The sequence below is a fragment of the Schistocerca americana genome, chromosome 5 (assembly GCF_021461395.2).
Source record: "Schistocerca americana isolate TAMUIC-IGC-003095 chromosome 5, iqSchAmer2.1, whole genome shotgun sequence".
NCBI classification, from domain to species: domain Eukaryota; kingdom Metazoa; phylum Arthropoda; class Insecta; order Orthoptera; family Acrididae; genus Schistocerca; species Schistocerca americana.
Genome location: NC_060123.1, coordinates 198689770 through 198710590, shown reverse-complemented (window position 1 = coordinate 198710590; position 20821 = coordinate 198689770). Strand labels below are relative to the sequence as shown.

General features: G+C 46.0%; 1 long non-coding RNA gene across 1 annotated transcript in view; it reads right to left on the bottom strand.

Moving 5' to 3' along the window:
- Positions 1-20821, bottom strand: part of LOC124615699 — a 1055233-nt gene that overhangs the window by 307285 nt on the left and 727127 nt on the right. The window lies entirely within an intron of this gene.

Genomic DNA, 20821 nt, shown 5'->3' with positions numbered 1-20821 from the left:
GGGAAGGGAATTAGCAGCACCGGCGCCGAGCAGGCGAGATACGGGTTCAGAAAGCTTACCCGCGTCGGCAGCGCGAGGGCTTTTAAAAGAAAACCCGCCTGGCAGCTTCCATCTGCCAAAATGAGCGCTGTTTTCCGGCTGGCGACTGGAGGCGTGGGTGGGCGGCTAACTGGCTGGCGCCGGCAATATTTCGGCTATAAATAGGGGCGGGTGGAGTGAGTAGGGGGAGGGGGGGGGAGGGGGAAGGGGGAGCGACAGACGCTCCGCAGAAACCCACTCGACGGAATTACAAGCCTGGGCCCGCGTCGCTGGACGACAGCTAAAACCCTCACCGCATGCCACGTTTCTTTTCCAGGATCGCGGCTGCTGGCGTGTTCCTAACGTCCGGCCAGATCTTGCTCGAAGCACATCCGATTTAGCGATTCTGAGAAACCGAAGGACACCTAAATCGGACGGCGGAACGGCGGCGCGAAATTCACGCTTCACGAAACAGAGTCGAGAGTGGCAGGTCGTCCTGAATACACCTGCATCAACATCTACATCTGCAGTCCGCGGGAGCCACATTATGGAGTGTCGAGGAGGGAACTTTGTGTACCACGCCGCTTCTCCCTGTAATATTTTTGGTCCTGTGGATCGTAGTATTCTATCCCAAGTTTCCCGTCGTATTTAAGAAAGTTTGTATTAGTTGATGTATGACGTAACAACTGGAGTGAGGACAAATTTTCATTTGATTTTTGAGAACATTTCTCATGGAGAAACAGCGGTCTGGATAAAAGTACTTTAAAAATGAACACAAACTGTGTCGGCCACAAAAAAAGAAGAAAAATAATTTTGATGGTAACTGACTTCGGCCAATATTTGACGACCCTCGGACCCTCATAACAAGATGGAACGCCGTGGCGGTGAATGGAACAGGTGTTGTCAGTCCACTCCATTAACCGCCATCGCCTACTTTCTTGGTATGAGAGTCTGAGGATGGTGAAATATAGACCGAAATATTTTTTTTTTTTTTTTTTTTGGGTGAGGCTGTGTCCACTGGTAAAATTTTAGTTAGCTGATATTCATGTCAGAAAGGTCACAGTTCAAAGTAACTGACGGAAAGTGTTCGGGCCGGCTGGGGTGGCCGAGCGGTTCTAGGCCCTACAGTCTGGAACCGCGCGACAGCTACGGTCGCAGGTTCGAATCCTGCCTCGGGCATGGATGTGTGTGATGTCCTTAGGTTAGTTAGGTTTAATTAGTTCTAAGTTCTAGGGGACTGATGACCTTAGAAGTTAAGTCCCATAGTGCTCAGAGCCATCTGAACAATTTTTTTGAAAGTGTTCGAGCAAAACAGAACTGATAACTGGCGTTCCCCAAGACAGTGTTATAGGCCATCTGCTGTTCCTAATTTACATAAATGATTCATTGTCTTTTGACAATGTGAGCAGCCATCTTAGACTGTTTGCAATGATATTGTCATTCAGCGGCTGATAAAGTCATCTGAAGCTCAACTGCATAATCACCTTGACTTGATCTCTGTATGCTGCCAAAAGTGGCAAATTGTCTCAGATAATGAAAAGCGTGAGGTCATCCACAAGAGTATTAAGAGAAATCCTTTAAATTTTGGTTACACAATGCATCATACAAATCTTAAGTCTGTCAATTCAACTAAATGCCTAGGGATAACAATTACGAACAACTTAAACTGGACCGATCACACAGATAATGTTGTGGGGAAGGCGAACCAAAGACCACATTTTCTTGGAAGAACACTTAAAAATGTAACAAACCCACTGTTTCCACCAAGCCATACATTTATTAACGTTTGCTTATGTTTAGACTCAACTGTCAGTCTCTGAACCAAACGTCGATCTGCTGCTCTTACAGCATTCCGCTACATTCTTCTACAGTTTCCACTTCTCTGTATACGACAGTATCATCCGTGAATAGCCTCACGGAACTTCCAGCGTCAGCCACAGAGGGATTTGTATATACGCTAAACTCTGGTTAAACCACCCCTCAATAGTCTGGCTTCTCAGTAATCCGGCCCACATCCAGCCTCTAGACGATCATGCAGATATGACGCATACAATTTTGAGTTCCCGCGGGCAACAATTCCGATGGTTAATTACAATGTTAAACAGTGCTATACATGTTTGAAACTGTGACTTTCTTTATGGTTCAGTATCATGGCTTCTAAATCTAGAAATTAGAGATAAGTTTAACTGAGGTGCTTCGCAGAAATTCATTGCCACTGAGTATAATATTTGATGAGCTACTATTTACGTCCAAACTTTGACGAAGAGATAATTAAAAGTGTAATGGAAAGTTATGATGACAGTGATGAAGAAGAGGCATAGAGGGAGAGAACATAAAGATAATTATACACTGCTGGTTCTGAAGCTGCAGACATATTCCTGGATAAGGTACATAAGAAACAATCAGAAACACGCAGTACCGATGTAATGCTTGTAAAGCTGTTGTGCCAAGTAGCATACTGCTGTCGCCTATCATCAATGCGACAAGTAAAAATTTGGGACAAGCTTCACAGCGAGTGATGGCTACTGTGTGTGTACACACTGAAGGAGCACCAATATGTGCAAGAGATGGCTTGATTAACAAGAGTCTAGTGTATTGTAAAAAATAATGGTCCTGTAACCCCCCACCCCCCTGCGGTCAGTCTGTAGTTAGTTTTACGCCTGAAGATTTCTCTCCGTTAAAATCTTCTGAAGCCATCAGTCCCCAAGAACTTAGAACTACTTAAACCTAACTAACCTAAGGAACTAACCTAAGGACACCACACACATCCATGCCCAAGGCAGCATTCGAAACTGCGACCGTAGCAGCTGCGCGGTTCTGGACTGAAGTGCCCAGAACCGCTCGGCCGCAACGGCCGGCTCTCTCTCCGTTAAGAACGGTATGCTGTGTTCTGTTTGCGAGCAGCTGTTCAGTCCAATAACGAAGTTTGTCTGATACTCTGTTAAGCTCACGAGGTGGCGGTTCGGACCTGTATCGGACACCTTCTGGTAGTCTAGGAACACAGCATCGACCCGTGTGCAGCAATCTACTGCCTTCTAGGTCTGAAGTTATTTCCTCGATCTTTGCCGGCTCTTGTGGCCTCTGATGGTGCTGCCAGAGACGAGCCGGAAGTCGTTAACTTATTCCATCGTTCCTAAATCGTGAACTAAATTTGACCGCAGCAGTCGACGTCTGGCCGAGACGGCGTGAAGTGAGCAGCAGTGGTCGGCGGCAGTGCTGGGCGGTGAATAAAACAAGTCGGGACGCCGTGCGTTACTGCCCAATAAAAGACAAATGGGCAGGCCGCGACTCTTACTACTCACAAAACATGCGCCGCCCCGTGGTCACGTGTAATACTCGGTAAAGTGGGGCGTAGAGCCGGCATTAGCGGTACCTGAACGGGCTTCATGGAAATATGCTACCCCCCCCCCCCCCCCCCCCCCCGCCGCAACGAACGTTTGACGTCACACTAGTAGGTTTGTGCGCTATACTCCGCGAACGCTCGGCTGCGCACAGGGCCCATGGGAAATCGTTATGTTAATGTAAAGATACCTATACCCCCGCCGGCGAAACATTGCACTTGAAGTTCGCTTTTTGTCTATTTAGGTTGGCTACACTGTAATAGCGATGTTGCAACAGCAGCCTCTATACACACAGCAGACGATACAGTTTTCCGTCCCGTCTCGTAAATGCAAGCGATTGAGCAATTACAGTGTATATATAAACTCGTTTTTAGTTTTACTACAATGACAGGAGGTAAACAACCGTATAACAATGCATGTAAAAGCATAACTGCGCACCCTTTCGATAACGGAGCAAAGAAATACAAAAAACAAGCATCTGACGACTGGTACTTTCAAATCACTAATGTACGTAGTTTACAAAATAAATGATAACCGAGATTGCAATAAATAACCAATATTAGTAATTTTTCACTCACCAATTTACAGCGATAATGGCGCAATTCCATCCAGCTCGCCATCGTCACTATTGTCCGACTCACCGCCAAAACCGTCTTCATCATCGTCATCAGCAAGACAAATCATTAATTGTTCATGGCCACTGATAATTCCTTCTATTGTCTGTGTTGCTCGTATAAGCTTCTCGACGTGCTCTACTTTTTTTCTCCACGAGGCTGCATCCAGTCACAAGAGCTTCACGCAACAGCTTTTCCACCTCTGTTATTGTAAAGGACTTGTTGTTCCTTACATACATTTTTACATCACTCCATATTAACTCAATAGGGTTGAAATGGCAGTGATATGGTGGCAGCCTTATTACAGTATGACCCTGCTCCTTGGCAATTTCGTCTACTACATATGTAGGTGTCGTAGGCTCATTTTCTTTAACAAGAGAATACAACAGAACCTTTGTCATACTCATATCCGCTGCAATATTTCGAGCCTGTAACCACTGCACCATAACTTCTTTCCGATCATTTGTGGTTGGGGCTTTGTTCTGTATCACCGAATGATATGGAGCATTGTCCATTACAATTGTTGAAGGGACAGGAAATTGTTTTAAAAGGTTCCTGAACCACTCAACAAACCGTGTGTAATCCATATCTTCATGGTAATCACCAGTCTTTTTCGATGTAAAAACTAAAAGTGCGTCAGGGACAAAACCACTGGAGGAGCCTGCATGAACCACAATTAATCTAGCTCCTCTTCCCGTCGGCTGATGGCCGCTACTGCTGGGTGTATTATCCGTCCAACATTTACTGACAGCTTCCCCGGCATTAACCCACGTTTCGTCTAGCCAAATTATGGAATGAATGTCTCTGCCCACAAGTTTGTGCAAGAATATGCTACGAGCGGTAACAATACGTGCCCTTTCTAACAGTACTTTGCGTCCGTCTAGCGTTTTGTAACGGAAACCCATATTTTTTAGCACAATTTTTAGTGATGTGTAACCACCCCTGAAGAGTTCACTTTCTTTTAAAGAGATTAATAACTTAGCTACAGTTGGATACTCTTTTCTGCTGTCCTAAGCATAAACATGCCTACGAATTGCATCAGTCTGGAAAGAATCTGAATCTGTGATAGGACTAGGCCGCTTTTTCTTCTTTCCCGGGGTTGATAAAAATGTATTATTTGATCCAGACAGCTCGGAATAATTACGGCTCACTTCAGTATCTTCCAAGTTTTGTAGTAATACTCCCTTACTTACTACGGTTCTTGCACCAATACCAAGAGTTTTCGACGTACGTTCCACCACTTTGTCGGCAGGAATTGATGGCTGTCCATGAATGCTTACGTAGTTTTTCTCCTGCTCGTAAAACTCACGAGTTCTGCGTAATAACTCCAGTGCCTGGCTGTTTAGCGGCACCCCTCGACGCAAAGGATTGTCACTAAGTGAACGAAGTCTTTTCGGTGGCATTTTCCAAGTATGTACACTCACAACGTAACAAAAGTCACAACGATATAGCACACAGTACAACGAAAACACGCGGTAAACAACATACAATTCACGTTGTATACACATTCACTAAACAAAGCCGGCAACGCGGGAACTTTGACGTCACAGCACGTGAGTAACAGCAGTGCTCACTGCGCTGTGATTGGCTGGCGCCCCACGCTGAACGCCTAGCGCCTATCGTTCTTCACTTGTTACTGTGTTACGCTACCAACTTCATGCGCAAACGTCAAGTGCAATGTTTCAGCGGCCCGGGTCGTTCTGGTTCGAAGCCGTACGCATTGTTACCTCGTCGTGCAAGAACAGAAGATGCTCACGGAGAATGCGTTCGCCGGCAGAGGCGGCGCCTTACTGCGCTAAAGTCGTTAAAATTACTGGCGGTGGCAAGAAAAAAGAAACGACCGTGAAAGCAGAATAGTGATTTAAATGCAAATGAATTTTAATACATACAATAATGTTTTCTAGCCCCATACAAATTCCTGAACCCATTCTAGTCCCGAAAATGTGTGATTGTTAATAGCTATCAAAAAGATTATTTAAAGCGAGAAAACGTGAGGCGCATGCAGTGCATAAGTTGGCTCTGAGCACTATGGGACTTAACTTCTGTGGTCGTCAGTCCCCTAGAACTTAGAACTACTTAAACCTAACTAACCTGAGGACATGACACACATCCATGCCCAAGGCAGGATTCGAACCAGCGACCGTAGCGGTCGCGCGGTTACAGACTGTAGCGCCTAGAACCGTTCGGCCACTTCGGCCGGCCAGAGAGAGAGAGAGAGAGAGAGAGAGAGAGAGAGAGAGAGAGAGAGAGAGAGAGAGGTGGTAAACTATTCCAGTTTCCCATCAACTGACTCAACCAATGTGCAGCTTCCGGCTACGTATATCTCACGAAAAAATCGGCAATTGTTCTTTTCACGAACCATTCGCGTCTACAACAGGAAAAGGGGGCAATTGCTGTCGCACCAAAGTACCCTCCGCCACACACCACATAAGAGGAAGACTTTATACTGAATTACCATCTAGTTGCGAGCTATGTTGAAAGTTTGAAGTCTCTACCTCACTGGGAAGCTGGTTCCAAAATTTGTACCGGCCCAATAAAACCATTATAAAAATGGGTCGGAACATTGAAGCAAAATGCTAACGCCGAGTACGTCTGTGGCGTACAGGTTACTCCAGAAAGGACACGACGCTGAGGCGGGTGGAACTGAACTTCTTACCTCAGAGGAAAAGCAGCGAATTGCATACAACGCTATTGATAACATGGATAAACAAACGTATTATCAAGCAGCAATGTCCATGATGTTGTGGACAATCTGTCAGTGTGTGTTGCAGTTTGTTTTGAGTAGGGAAAGCGATGATGGTGTTGCGACAATTAGAATATATTAGTTATTTTATAGGAGGGGTTACTAACGAGTGGTATGCAAGCACTGGTATTCTGTTCTACGTTTTGTGCGACATTTGGTTGTTTGTTGTTGGTTTTTCTTTATCTCTGTGAGACTTAACAAGTGTGACAGCTGAGCCATTAGTTGCAGCTATCTGGTTAAGCATGCTGAGTTCGCCACTTTTCGGGCCGTTTATTTGTTCTGGTATCAGTCATATTAGGCTTTATGTTCAGGCTATTCAGACTGTGTCCTATTGAACACACGGTTTAATGTTGAAAGTAGTCATTTCGTATAAAGCTGTTAAAAATTTAGCAAACGTAGTCGCGAAATAGAACACAAGCCACGTGATATCGAACTGTACTCTCAAGCTCACTTCTGTTTACTGCTATTATAATCCATGTACCACATTGGCTACAGGAGCTACTGACTAGGGTGTATACAAACTGTATTGCTGTTGAAACTTCCTGGCAGATTAAAACTGTGTCCCCGACCGAGACTCGAACTCGGGTCCTTTGCCTTTCGCGGGCAAGTGCTCTACCATCTGAGCTACCGAAGCACGACTCACGCCCGGTACTCACAGCTTTACTTCTGCCAGTATCTCGTCTCCTACCTTCCAAACTTTACAGAAGCTCTCCTGTGAGTACCGGGCGTGAGTCGTGCTTCGGTAGCTCAGATGGTAGAGCACTTGCCCGCGAAAGGCAAAGGTCCCGAGTTCGAGTCTCGGTCAGGAATACAGTTTTAATCTGCCAGGAAGTTCCATATCAGCGCACACTCCGCTGCAGAGTGAAAATCTCATTCTGGAAACATCCCCCAGGCTGTGGCTAAGCCATGTCTCCGCTATATCCTTTCTTTCAGGAGTGCTAGTTCTGCAAGGTTCGCAGGAGAGCTTCTGTAAAGTTTGGAAGGTAGGAGACGAGATACTGGCAGAAGTAAAGCTGTGAGTACCGGATGTGAGTCGTGCTTCGGTAGCTCAGATGGCAGAGCACTTGCCCGCGAAAGGCAAAGGTCTCGACTTCGAGTCTCGGTCGGGCACACAGTTTTAATCTGGCAGGAAGTTTCGTATCAGCGCACACTCCGCTGCAGAGTGAAAATCTCATTCTATAATGCTGTTGTTGTGCTTGCCACGTGGCTAGTGCTCCCATGGCGTGAGTGAATATTCTTATGCAAGGTGGGCGAAATAAATCTAAGCCGGAAAATATTTACAGTAAGATTGACTCAGGGCTGATCCGTGCTAATGAACATCACGGAAGGTGCTCGAAATGGCCACCAATTTTACTACAAAGTTTTGCATTGCAGCTTTAGCAAGAGGTTTTGTCAAAACACTTCGAAATTGTTACGATAGCGGTTTTGCACACGCTTCAAGCGAATTATGCTTTGTGTAACACTGCACGATTGCACGCTGCTTTATTGTAAGCGCCATTTAGTTTTGCATTCAAGCGGTCACTAAAATCGTCTGACCTCTGACTCACTCAAACGTAGTGATACAGCGATTTACTCGGGGCAGAGCATATGAGAGATGCGCTTGCGCTAACATGCTACAGCAACGGATTCGTACAGCAAATCACCGTTTTCGAGATCATGTGTGATCGCCAGTCCCCTTTTTAACTAACCAGGGTGGAGTCTGCGTCATTCTTAGAAGTATTTTGTACACCTTTCATTCTGCTCTCCCCGTACCGCCATATATATTTGGATTCGGAAAGCTGGGAACATATTTCAGCCTCTCACGACTAAACTTTAATTTTTTAATTTTCTAATTTTTTCTTTTAAATTTTAATTTATTAGATTTCGGGTCGCGTCCATGCAGGCAGCTCAATAACGGAAAGACGAGACAATGACATACTGGAGACGGCACGTCAGGACTACACAACATCCATTCCGCGGACGGAGAGAAATCTCTGACCCGGCAGGAAATCGAACCCTGTCCCCTTCTGGCAGGAATCTATTGCACTAAACCCGCAGCTGCTGAGATGGACTCGGTTCATCACTGTACAGTGGTCTTTAACAGGCCATTTAAGCACGGTCTGATTGAATTTTCTCATTTTGATAAGACAGAATAAGCGAACTGTTTTACTTGCTGAAAACATTCCAAAGCCAAGATCGCATATACAGGGTGATCAAAAAGTCAGTATAAATTTGAAAACTGAATAAATCACGGAATAATGTAGATAGAGAGGTACAATTTGACATACGTGCTTGGAATGACATGATATTTTATTAGAACCAAAAAAATACAAAAGTTCAAAAAGTGTCCGACAGATGGCGCTTCATCTGATCAGAATAGCAATAATTAGCATAACAAAGTAAGACAAAGCACAGATGATGTTCTTTACAGGAAATGCTCAATATGTCAACCATCATTCCTCAACAATAGCTGTAGTCGAGGAATGATGTTGTGAACAGCACTGTAAAGCATGTCCGGAGTTATGGTGAGGCATTGGCGTCGGATGTTGTCTTTCAGCATTCCTAGAGATGTCGGTCGATCACTATACACTTGCGACTTCAGGTAACCCCAAAGCCAACAATCGCACGGACTGAGGTCTGGGGACCTGGGAGGCCAAGCATGACGAAAATGGTGGCTGAGCACACGATCATCAAAAATGGCTCTGAGCACTATGGGACTTAACTTCTGAGGTCATCAGTCCCCTAGAACTTAGAACTAATTAAACCTAACTAACCTAAGGACATCACACACATCCATGCCCGAGGCAGGATTCGAACCTGCGACCGTGGTGGCCGCGCGTTTCCAGACTGTAGCGCCTAGAACCGCCTAGAACCGACACGATCATCACCAAACGACGCGCGCAAGAGATCTTTCACGCGTCTAGCAATATGGGGTGGTTCTAATAAAACCCTATGTCATTCCAAGCATCTGTGTCAATTTTTACCTCTCTATCTACATTATTCCGTGGTTTATTAAGTTTTCAAATTTATACTGACTTTTTTATCACCCAGTATATTTATTTATTTAACACAACTGGTTTCGACATACTTCGCTGTCATCTTCATGTCTTAAAGAAATCTTTTTTTTTGTGGAACTTGTTTATTCTTGGCATGAATGAACACGTTTCATAACAAAAATAATTTTTAAGTTCTGAAGATGGCAGCAACAAAGTCTGTCGAAACCGGTCGTTTTAAGTAAAGAAATGTGTTACTTTACGTTTAGCCCCAGGGTACTTTATTTGGTGACTATATTTGCTTTGAGTAAGCTTGAAAATGATAAAAAGTTGAAATTGCAATCGCAATAAAGGTCTTAAAGAGCCATACGCCGAATGACTACATTCAGTTTTTGTATTGGGATACATAATCAAAATTATGGATTCATCGTAACTGAATAGTGTACGTGGTGAGAGGTAGCGGCGAGGCTATGGTGGGCCTTTGTTGACTGTGGGACCTTGCTGAGTTATCGCGTGCTGACGTGTACATGAGGCTGTGAGGCTGTGTCAGGCTTGTGGGAAATGCAGAATCAGATCTTCGGACAACAGAGGAGGGGTCTTTAGCAGGGGGAGTGCCGGGGGCACCGCTGGTCTGGTCTCCCTGGAGGAAGCTCGGCCCCGCTGGAAGACTGGATGGACGACACGGCCGCCCCGCGACGGCAATAAGACGCAGCCGGGGGTCGGCTGCCGCCGCCGGCGTTGCTCCGTGCGTGCCTTTTATTGAGCTGTAACATTCCACTTGAGGCGAGCCGGAGCGCCAGAAGGGTGGGGCCGGGCCAGATAAAACTGCAGCCGAGCAGACTCGCTCCCGCCGCCCCCGCTGCGCATGCATTATTCACGGCCCCGCGGGGGGTGGGGCCTTGCGGAGCGGGGGCGAAACTCACGACGTCGCACTCGTGCGCCGCCTCCGGAGGCGACGCCGAAAGCGTCGGGGGCGGCACCGGGAAGAACTACTCCGACGCGGAGGCGCAGGCGCTCTGTAATTAGCAGCAGAGGTCGTTGGCGCAGATGGCACACACACACACACACACACACACACACACACACACACACACGGTACCAAGGGTACAGCAACTCCCTTGTCACACTCGCACAGACAAGATCAACTGTATTTTCTCGGGCTTTGGAGAAGTTCACCGGACGAAAACATATGAACACCAAATCCACAATACATTACCATTTACGAAGTTTCAACATAATGGAGAATAGGACCAGCAGATTGGGTATTGTAATGACGCCTCCTTTCCTTTCCCAGTTATTGAAAACAATAGGCAAAGTCTTTTACGAAAAAAATTGAGAGGTTACAGTAAACTTTCTAGTTAGCTTAGATTTTCGTGTTGAGTTCTTCTTGTCTAGGGGTCTGATTCTTGAAACTTAAATTCTCACTTTTTAGATCCTCATGGCTGAATTGATCTAAATAAATTTGAAGATTGTTGTTGCAGAATTTTTGTTGTAACGTTAATATATTTTGTCACATTTTAGTATATTATACAGCCTTTTGAATTTTCACGATAACAAAGCCGAACTTGCATTGTTCATCCAAAATACATAATTACGTCCGATCACACCAGAGAATTGCTTACTACTACTTCACACTACGGCAATAACCATATTCCAACGGGCTTACAATTTTCCTTGACAAATGAATTTCTACTAATTTCGAGCATAATGTCATAAATGAATGCAGAAATAAACATAGTAAACAATACTATGCTGCATAATTAGTAATAGAAATTTTAAGTGAGCCAAACAATTCGTAATTTCAAATGTTTCTAAAAAGACAATTTTAACTGTACATTCAGGGCTAGTACTTATCGACTGTAACATCGAAAATAAAGTAATTTATTTTTATAATTTTTATCTTGAAATGTAACATATTGTGCATAAAATTATATGAAAGTTTTCAGGAAAGGAGCTGAGATAGTACTGAACTGTCCAAAATTCGTAATATAATACTGGTATCGACAATTACTGATGAGAGGCGAATGTCCCGTTACAGTATGAGGTATTTTTATTTTTTCCATTATCCGTTACAGGTGCAGTATTAGTAGCGTGCTGCCTGAGACAGTCACGTCGATTAAATATCAGTGAGTAACGTTGCGAAGCAGTATGAAATGGAATGAGCATGTGAGGAGTGTAGCAGGGAAGACGAATGGTCGATCGATTTAATCGGAGAATTTTAGGATAGCGTGGTTCATCTGTAAAGGAGACCGCATGTAGAACACTAATGCGACCCCATTGTTGAGTACACTCGAGCGTGTGGGACCTGGGCTAAGTCGAAGCAGATCAGAAGCGGGCTGCTAGGTTTGTTACCAGTAGGTTCGAACAACACGCAAGTATTAGGGAGACACTTCAGGAACTAAGATGACAATCACTGGAGAGAATGTGACATTCATTTCGAGGAGCACTATTCAGAGAATTGAAGGAACCAACATTTGAGGCTAACTGCAGTACGATTCTACTGGTGGCGTCATACACTTTGCGCAAGGGCGATGAAGATTAGGTTAGAGAGATTATGGTTCCTATGGAGGCATATAGATAATCATTTTTCCCTCGCTCTGTTTGCGAGTGTAACAGAAAAGGTAATGAGTAGTAATGGTACTGGGTAACCGCCACGCACCACACAGTGCCTTGCGGAGCATTTATGTAGATATGGAAGTATTACGTATATGAATTGCATAGTACTGGCACCTGTTATCCTCTCAGGAGAAATACTAAAGGAAGGAAGATTGGCGTTAACGTCCCGTCGACATCGAGATCATTAGAGACGGAACACAAACTCGAAATACACTCCTGGAAATTGAAATAAGAACACCGTGAATTCATTGTCCCAGGAAGGGGAAACTTTATTGACACATTCCTGGGGTCAGATACATCACATGATCACACTGACAGAACCACAGGCACATAGACACAGGCAACAGAGCATGCACAATGTCGGCACTAGTACAGTGTATATCCACCTTTCGCAGCAATGCAGGCTGCTATTCTCCCATGGAGACGATCGTAGAGATGCTGGATGTAGTCCTGTGGAACGGCTTGCCATGCCATTTCCACCTGGCGCCTCAGTTGGACCAGCGTTCGTGCTGGACGTGCAGACCGCGTGAGACGACTCTTCATCCAGTCCCAAACATGCTCAATGGGGGACAGATCCGGAGATCTTGCTGGCCAGGGTAGTTGACTTACACCTTCTAGAGCACGTTGGGTGGCACGGGATACATGCGGACGTGCATTGTCCTGTTGGAACAGCAAGTTCCCTTGCCGGTCTAGGAATGGTAGAACGATGGGTTCGATGACGGTTTGGATGTACCGTGCACTATTCAGTGTCCCCTCGACGATCACCAGTGGTGTACGGCCAGTGTAGGAGATCGCTCCCCACACCATGATGCCGGGTGTTAACCCTGCGTGCCTCGGTCGTATGCAGTCCCGATTGTGGCGCTCATCTGCACGGCGCCAAACACGCATACGACCATCATTGGCACCAAGGCAGAAGCGACTCTCATCGTTGAAGACGACACGTCTCCATTAGTCCCTCCATTCACGCCTGTCGCGACACCACTGGAGGCGGGCTGCACGATGTTGGGGCGTGAGCGGAAGACGGCCTAACGGTGTGCGGGACCGTAGCCCAGCTTCATGGAGACGGTTGCGAATGGTCCTCGCCGATACCTCAGGAGTAACAGTGTCCCTAATTTGCTGGGAAGTGGCGGTGCGGTCCCCTACGGCACTGCGTAGGATCCTACGGTCTTGGCGTGCATCCGTGCGTCGCTGCGGTCCGGTCCCAGGTCGACGGGCACGTGCACCTTCCGCCGACCACTGGCGACAACATCGATGTACTGTGGAGACCTCACGCCCCACGTGTTGAGCAATTCGGCGGTACGTCCACCCGGCCTCCCGCATGCCCACTATACGCCCTCGCTCAAAGTCCGTCAACTGCACATACGGTTCACGTCCACGCTGTCGCGGCATGCTACCAGTGTTAAAGACTGCGATGGAGCTCCGTATGCCACGGCAAACTGGCAAACACTGACGGCGGCGGTGCACAAATGCTGCGCAGCTAGCGCCATTCGACGGCCAACACCGCGGTTCCTGGTGTGTCCGCTGTGCCGTGCGTGTGATCATTGCTTGTACAGCCCTCTCGCAGTGTCCGGAGCAAGTATGGTGGGTCTGACACACCGGTGTCAATGTGTTCTTTTTTCCATTTCCAGGAGTGTATGTTAAGGATGGGGAACAGGCGGGAACCATCCTCCCGAATGCGAGTCCAGAGTGCTAACCACTACACCACCTCGCTCGGTCTTTAAAGAGAATTATTTTTTGCATTTGAGAGACACGTACTGATGATGGTCTGCATATGATCGAAACCAGTTGCCACTGAAATCTGATATTTTAATTTTTAATAAAATTTTGCGGTCGAAACTGATTACTGTTTAAAACTGACTGCTACGTTCAAAGCGACACCCCGTGGACACAAGTGGAAACTGTAGGCCCCGTTGCAAGGCGCTGGCAACCGTGCCAGGAAGAACGTCTCTTCGGCCCCGAGGCGGTGACGGTGGCTGCGCCACGCACGTCGGCAATAAGGACTGGCGGGGGGCCGCTTTATTGAGCAGTTACATTAGGGCGGCCGTTCTTCAGCCTGCGGGGGCGTCGCTGCCGCCGTAGCCGTGGCCGTCGCGGACCGCCGGCGGCGCGTCGCTATCGCGAATGACTTAATGCGGCCGCTTGAATATGCAGGGCGGGCCGTGCCCTGAGGGCCGCGCTGCCACTGCGGTGAAGAATGGCCCTGCGGAGGTAGGCCGGAGCCCGGCCGGTCCGCGTGGCGCAGCGCAGAGCGGCTGAAATACGGCCGCCCGGGCGCCGGGCCGTCAGGGGGCACCGCCGCCCCACACTGTGCGCTGCTCCGGCGCTACGCAGCGGCGCCGCGCGGCCACCGGGAGAGGCCGGCCAGCAGCGCGGGCGGAGCAGCAACGAGGAATACCAGCCGAAGAGGGAGGTGGTGCTTGTAGCCAACTCTCACACTCTGTGCTCAAACCGCGTCAGTACCTGATAAGTGAACTTCCGAATGTATGCACCATACATCTACTTCATACATCTTTAATTGATGAAAGGAGAAACTATAAAAATGCAGTAAATGAAAGAGGCAAAAAAGAATACAAACGTCTCAAAAATGAGATAGACAGGAAGTGCAAAATGGTTAAGCAGGGATGGCTAGAGGATAAATGTAAGGATGTAGAGGCTTATCTCGCTAGGAGTAAGATAGATACTGCCTACTGGACAATTAAAGAGACCTTTGGAGAAAACAGAACCACTTGTATGAATATCAAGAGCGCAGAGTATATAGAGGGTGTATACAAGGGCGATGTACTTGAGGACAAAATTATGGAAATGGAAGAGGATGTAGATGAAATGGAATAGTGCGTGAAGAGTTTGACAGAACACTGAAAGACCTGAGTCGAAACAAAGCCCCAGGAGTAGACAACACTCCATTAGAACTACTGACAGCCTTGGGACAGCCACTCCTGACAAAACTCACACTTCAAGAAGAATATAATAATTCCAATCTCAAAGAAAGCAGGTGTTGACAGATGTGAAAATTACCGAACTATCAGTTTAATAATTCATGCTGCAAAATACTAGCGCGAATTCTTTGCAGAAGAATGGAAAAACTGGTAGAAGCCGATCTCGGGGAAGATCAGTTTGGATTCCGTAGAAATATTGGAACGTAAGGCAATACTGACCCTACGACTTATCTTAGAAGATACATTAAGGAAAGGCAAACCTACGTTTCTAGCATTTGCAGACTCGGAGAAAGTTTTTGACAATGTTGACTGGAAGACTCTCTTTCAAATTCTGAAGGTGGCAGGGATAAAATACAGGGATCGAAAGGCTATTTACAATTTGTACAGAAACCAGATTGCTGTTATAAGACTCGAGGCGCATCAAAGGAAAGCAGTGGCTGGGAAAGGAGTGAGACAGGGTTGTAGCCTCTCCCCGATGTTATTCAATCTGTATATTGAGCAAGCAGTGCAGGAAACAAAAGAAAAATTCGGAGTAGGTATTAAAATCCATGGAGAAGAAATAAAAACTTCGAGGTTCGCCGATGAGATTGTAATTCTGTCAGAGATAGCAAAGGACTTCGAAGAGCAGTTGAACGGAATGGACAGTGTCTTGAAAGTAGGATATAAGCAAAACGAGGATAATGGAATGTAGTCGAATTAAGTCGGGTGATGCTGATGGAGTTAGATTAACTTCAAGTAGTTAAGGAGTTTTGCTATTTGGGGAGCCAAATAACTGATGATGGTCGAAGTAGACGATAAATAGTTTGGGCAAGAAGAGATTAGAACCTTTCTAAATGTGGTGCTGCAGAAGAATGCTGAAGATTAGATGGGTAGTTCACATACCTAATGAGGAGGTATTGAACAGAATCGGGGAGGAGTTTGTGGCACAACTTGACTAGAAGAACGGATCTGTTGGTAGGACATGTTCTGAGGCATCAAGGGATCATCAATTTAGTATTGGAGGGCAGCGTGGAGGGTAAAAATCGTAGAGGGAGGCCAAGAGATAAATACACTAAGCAGATTCAGAAGGATGTGGGTTGCAGTAGGTACTGGGAGATGAAGAAGCTTGCACAGGATAGAGTAGCATGGAGAGCTGCATCAAACCAGTCTCAGGACTGAAGACCACAACAACAACAAGAACATCTACTTCTACATCTACTTGTGTACTCTCGCAAGCAACCTATCGGTTTTTGGCGGAAGGAACTTTGTGTACCTTTCCATGTTTCAGTCGCGTATGACTCGGGGAAAGAACGATTGCTGGTAAGTCTCTGTGCCCGAATCTCCATAACTTTATCTTCGTTATCTTTTCGCGAGATATATTTAGGATGGAGCACCAAAACGGCTGACTCTGCCAAGAAAGTAGACTTCCGGAATTATAACAATAATCCACACCGTGATGCAAAATGCCTCTCCTGCAGCGTCTGCCGCTGAAGTTGGCTCACCATCTCCGTGGCACTTTTCGCACTTACTAAATCATCCCGTGATGGAACGTACTGTTCTGTTTTGGATTTTCTATACGCGGTATCACGTATCGATACCATCCCACCGGTGTCATAATGTCGGCAACGCAATTGCAAGTTTCCATCAGAGGCCGATAGCGGCCACGAGGGATCTGGCGGAACCAATGGTGCGCGCCTGCTGAGTCACACCTCCAGCTACTCTGCACTACGAGCGACCTCTGCCTCCGCTGTACTCGCACTTTGAGCTACTTTGTTACGTGACACTATGCAGACTCCAACTAATCGCAGCTCCGACACTATCGTTCGTGCTTTAGTCTACATCTACATTTATACTTCGCAAGCCACCCAACGGTGTGTGGCGGAGGGCACTTTACGTGCCACTGTCCTTACCTCCGTTTCCTGTTCCAGTCTCGTATGGCTCGCGGGAAGAACGACTGCCGGAAAGCCTCCGTGCGCGCTCGAATCTCTCTAATTTTACATTCGTGATCTCCTCGGGAGGTGTAAGTAGGGGGAAGAAATATATTCGATACCTCATCCAGAAACGCACCCTCTCCAAACCTGGACAGCAAGCTACACCGCGAAGCAGAGCGCCTCTCTTGCAGAGTCTGCCACTTGAGTTTGCTAAACATCTCCGTAACGCTATCTAGCTCACCAAAAACCCTGTGACGAAACGCGCCGCTCTTCTTTGGATCTTCTCTACATCCTCCGTCAACCCGACCTGCTACGGATCCCAAACTGATGAGCAATATTCAAGTACAGGGCGAACGAGTGTTTTGTGAGCCACCTCCTTTGTTGAGAGTTCGGAGACACTCATCCTTGTAGCTATTGTATTAGCTCGACTCTGTCTCTCGCTGCATTATTTGTAGTAAGTCTTTGGTACGCTTTGAGAAATTCAGGTTAAATAATTCTTCTGTCTACTGTGGTAACTTGTTCGCTAATCCCTTCTGCTCCTCTCCACCTTTCCTACGACGACTGCTGCCGCACCTCTCTGGAGTTCACGTCTCCTTACCACTGTGTACGCCTACTAAACACTATACTTCCTCTATCAGTTCTGTCTGGTGCAGACACCTGACTGACGAGTATTATTTAAGTATTAATCGAATCGCTCTTTCAAAAGCTGCTTCCTTTGTCGATTAATTACATTTCCTGAGGTTTCTTCCACGAATCTCTGCATGTCATCTGTCTTAAAGGTGACTAATTTTATGTTGTCGTTCCGCTTCAAATTGCTTCGTATGCATACTCATAGTTATTTAATGGGTGATTGCTCCCAGTGATTGTGTAACCATTTGGTAAAGGGTCTTCTGTCTGTGTATCGCAGTAGGTCACATTTGTTTCTGTTGAGGATCAGCTGTCAATCCCTGCCCCAAGGGTCAGTCCTCTGCACGTCTTTTTGCATTTTGTAAAAACTTTCCTAGCTTTGCGACTTCTCTGTATCTCACAGCGTTACCTGCGAATTGCCTCACGAACTTCTGATGTTATCTACTAGGCCATTTACGAATATTGCGAAAAGTAACGGTCCTCTAACACCCACTTGGGGCACGCCTGAAGTTAATTTTACTTATGAAAAGTTCTTTTCGCTCAAAAAGACATGATATGTTTTGTTCGTTATAAATCCCTCGATAAGTCACGCAGTTGGTCTGATATTCCGTACTCGCGTGTTTCGTTCATTAGGTGGCAGTGAGGAACTGTACTGAGCACCTTCCAGGAGTCAAAGAATACGACGTCTACTGGGTACAGAGCTAGCTGGGTTTCACACCATAGCTGTTTTCGGAACTCTTGTAGAGTCCTGCAGAGAAGATTTTCGGTCTCTTCCTCGTGAGATGGCTAGCTGGCGTGATCGATGAGTCTCTGTCTCTACGATACCGTTCTCGACGATACCGACAGTCCAGAAGCAAAGTAAAAAAATGTATGTGGCAAATGTTGCTTACCTATCTGGGGAGCATTAACCATTATAACTGCCTTTCTTTTATCTTTCTTCATGTTACGGCATAAAGTCAAGCGCCGGCAAGCCAGTCGGGAACGATAGAGTAGAGAGGCCTGTGAAGAAGAAGTCAGCCAATTACACGCTGACTGATCCCTCTCCAGGACGACAACGCTACAGCAGCGGCCTCTGTGCGAAGAGGACATAAGCGTCGCTCCCGATAGGTCGTGCCCCAGGTCTACAGAAGCTTCAAGACAAGCGACGTGAATAGAACTATCAAAGCTCATTACTCTGCTCGTACATTCTACGTAGCTCAAACTTTTTTATTTTGCATGTCGTCCTATGCTTGTGACACTCCCGTACAACGACAAAATCAAGTACTGCAATATTTTCTATTTTGCAATAAAACTCATTATTCCGATTTGTTTGAATGTTGTGTAGCGATCCGATAAAGCAGGTTTCCTAGACTCCCCATATTCGACAACATGGCAGGATTCAACCATTACTAAGTTTTTTAATAGCACCATATATTTTTATTCGGTAATCCAACTTTTCTTCTCACGACATAGTCAGAAACGCAGTATAGTGTACCATTCACCAAAACATGAAGTTGTTAGAAACGTAACACCAAACTAAGTTTGACTCATCTGTGCAAGGACACGGTGCAAGTAAGCGGGATAACTTAACTCGTACACATGCTGAAGCTGACAGTAAGCAAATGGAAAGAAGGAAACTGCACACTTATCATTCAGTCAACCTCTAGTTGAAGGTTTGTGTAAGTACAGTGTACACCGAGGAAGAGATGCTACTACTCTATGGTCAATGTAAGTGGCAATATTGCAATAATGTTTTCTTATTTACATTTTTCCTTGTGTTTCCATGTGTGTGCTGTTACCTCTAGCTAGCGGACGAGTTCTGTTACCCTGTGACTGTATGTTGCTACGGGAGAGTCAAAGTTAATTTGTGTTACGTTCTTAATTACGCCATCTCTACATGAATGATGCACTGCAATATGCTTTTGACCAGGTCTAAGGGAGACGAAGTGGATTATCGAAAAAATAGGGTTACACTTAAAAAGGACGTACTACTGTTCATATCTTGGAAGCAGACAATGACATAAGAAGGGAATTCATGGTAGTTGATGTCCCCTTGTAGGTAAACAACATTTCCTTCAATTTCTTAATTTTCTTTCTGGAAAATGTGGTGTTCTGGCTTATTTTCCGCGGAATGGCGTTGCCCTTTCGAAAGATGGAGGGGGTGGGTCTGGAACTCGCAAATGTAAGAAACTTACAATTGAGAAAGAACAGATTTCACCCTCTACTACACCCGTCTCCTGTGCCAACGTTCTTCATGCCAGATTAGCACTTAAAGCCAACGTCATGCACGATTAGTTGAAAATACTTGAACCTCTGTCTCCCTCTACAGTATTTGCCTCCTATGGCTTCTTCTACTACCATGGAAGTCATTCCACGATGGTTTCACTCATATCCTAATATGCTATTCCTTCTAATTAGTTTTCCAAATATTCTTTCCTTCGGACGCCTTTCTCGTGTTTTATCTTATCAGTCCCCTTAATTTAGCCGGCCACGGTGGTCGTGCGGTTCTAGGCGTTCCAGTCCGGAGCCGCGCTGCTGCTACGGTCGCAGGTTCGAACCCTGCCTGGGGCATGGATGTGTGTAATGTGCTTAGGTTAGTTAGGTTTAATTAGTTCTAAGTTCTTGGGGACTGATGACCACAGCAGTTGAGTCCCACAGTGCTCAGAGCCATTTGAACCATTTGAACCCCTTAATTTACGACGCCTCTCCGTAACATGACACCTCGAACCACTTTGATTCTCTTCTTTTCTAGTTTTTCCACAGATCAGTGATTCACTTCCACACAACCATTCTCTGTTCCACTGAGTTCTTAATATTTGGGTTTCGGCGTAATATTGTGTATAAATCTTGCTGTGCTTTCTTGGTTTTAATTTGCAGTCAAGCTCAAGAAATTGGACGATTTTCTTTTATAATTGATTGAAAGACACGTTAGTGGACACACCGTTATAGAGAGAACGGTTCATTCTGCCTAGGCGATAGTTTTCTTTTGAGTCTCCTTCTGACAGAGATTCCTAGGAGGCAGGTTCATGGCAATAAAATGAATGACGGCGTTCCTCTTAAGCACT